We start from the raw sequence: 2,522 nt of genomic DNA on the forward strand, positions 1-2,522 counted from the left end.
GAAGTCTACTATTTCTAACTCTACAAGATCTGCTGAGGTGACTTTCTAAGAGACTGTGACAGGGCAATTTTTGTATACTCGTCTAGCTATAACTGGGTCACTGACTGGAGTAGAGACTGAGAAGGATTTTGAGAGAGTTTCTGGGCTAATACTGAATTTGACCGCTATATAAGGAGTTACAAAAGACAAAGTATCCCCTGAATCTAACAATGCATAAACATCAAGATCAAAGACTCGTAACGTACCAGTGACTACATCAGAAGAATCTTCCTAATCCTGGCGAGCCTGGAGAGCATACAACCTGTTTTGGCGCTGGCCGCCACCTATACCAGATGAGTTACCCTGCTGAGTCGGGCGACCTTCTGGTGCTGCTGAAGTTGTGGACTGAGCTATACCATTATTACCTCATTGACCCTATCTAGAAAGACAATCTTTCAACATGTGACCATATTGACCACACCTAAAGCATCCTTCATTCCCTGCAAGGCACTAGCCCGGATGGTTCTTACCACACTTAGCGCATGTTGGGTAGGTTTTGGTACCTGAAACACTTCCCTAAGACTTAGAGCCTGATGCCCTACCTTTCTAATCTTGTCTGAACTTGGAGGATGGAACACTAGTTGATGAAGGTGCTGGAGTTGAAAATTTATGTTGACCCTGCGAGTGATTCCCACCACCCGATTTCTTCTGAGAGTAGTCATAGTTTTCAGTCCTAGCCTTTTTGTTCTCCTTAGCCTGTTCTCTAATTTTATCACTCTCAACCTGTTGAGCATGAGTCATGAGCCTAGAGATACTCATATTTTCCAGCAACATAACATTTCTACACTCTGTCTTCACCAAGTCTGACACTCCATATAGAAACTTATTCATCTGAGCCTTGGAATCAGCAACCCTATGAGAATCATACCTTGAGAGTTGGGTAAACTTGAGCCCATACTCTTGGACTGTCATGCGACCTTGCCTTAAGCTAATAAATTCTTGAAATTTCGCCTCCCTTAGCTCTCTTGGGAAAAATCTGTCCAGGAAGGTCTCACTAAAGCAATCCCAAGTGATAGGAGATGCATTTGTACCCCTGTTCTCCTTTCACTGAGTATACCAGATATGAGCTACATCCTTAAGTTGGTAAGATGCTAACTCAACCCGATCATTCCTAGTTACCTGCATCACTTCAAAGATCTTTTTGACCTCATCAATGAAGTTTTGGGGATTTTCTCCAACTTGCGATCCTAAGAACTCTGGTGGATTCATCCTAACAAAGTCTCGCACTCTGGCTGCAGCTGACCCAACATTAGCGTTTGCCGGAGCTGGAGCCCGCTGATTGTTCTGGTTGGCAACGCTTTGAGCCAACATCTGAATGACGTTTCGAAACTCTGCATTTGAAACTTCTTGATCTAGGACTGGAGGAGCTGTATTTGCGTTCCTGGTATTCGCGTTCCTGGTGTTAGCTCTACGAGGAGGCATGATCACCCTGAAATATAGATCGTCAAGTTAGAATGGAATTAGATCATACCTTACGCACGATAAGAGTAACAAGAAAATGAAGATTTTTCCTAAAACACTTTGTAGCCTCCCTCTTATTAGATGTGGTGCACTTCACACCCATTAAAAGGACTCTACTTAGTGCGGCTTTTCAGACATCTTAGGACTCTTAAACCTAGTGCTCTGATACCAATTTTGTCACACCCCGAGCTACCCCCAAGACGCGGACACGGGACCTAGGATCACAAGTGACCCCAAGCTAACCCTGTTGGCATAATCATGAGCATACTAAAGATAAACTGAGAAATAAAATTATTGCGGAAGCTAATAATAAGTAAATCCAAAATGATGGGAAATACCCATATACTAAAACTGAATATCAAATCTGAGAGTTTAATACAAAAGAAACATTAAACTCAAATACTAAGCTGAATCTAGCTATGTCTGAAAATAGCCTTTAACTGACTAGAAGTGCTGGGACATGCCCCAACTAAGTCGAGCAAAGCTAAAACTAAAAGACTGAAATAATGAAAAGATAACATGATTGTTGTCCTCGAAGAATGAGGACTCACCATTAATGCTGCTGAACTAGATATCGGGAACCGATCTAAGCGTGATCTGGATGCTAAGAGCCTGAACCTACATCACGAAAAGATGTAGCGCAGAGTATGCGTCAGTTCTTGAAAGGTACTGAGCATGCATGATAGAATAAAGCTGAAATAACATATAACTGAACAAAGAAATAAAGCAATGCTATAATTTGAACATGATATAAATACTAAATATTGAGCTAACTGAATGCAATGACCAAAATAAAGCAATGATATAATATGAACATGATATAGATACTGAATACTGAGCTAACTGAATGCAATGACCAATTTATAACATGCTGAAATTGAATATACTGATAAATGGTCAGTGCAATAGAATATGAATGAACTGTGGGAGCTTCTAATAACCGATAATAAAACCACATGATCTAAATGTGGAGTCCGATGTATATACCCCATCAAGAGGACCCAATACACCCGGCCAAAGGT

The sequence above is a fragment of the Solanum tuberosum genome, unplaced genomic scaffold (genome assembly GCF_000226075.1).
Source record: "Solanum tuberosum cultivar DM 1-3 516 R44 unplaced genomic scaffold, SolTub_3.0 scf00056, whole genome shotgun sequence".
Lineage (NCBI taxonomy): Eukaryota > Viridiplantae > Streptophyta > Magnoliopsida > Solanales > Solanaceae > Solanum > Solanum tuberosum.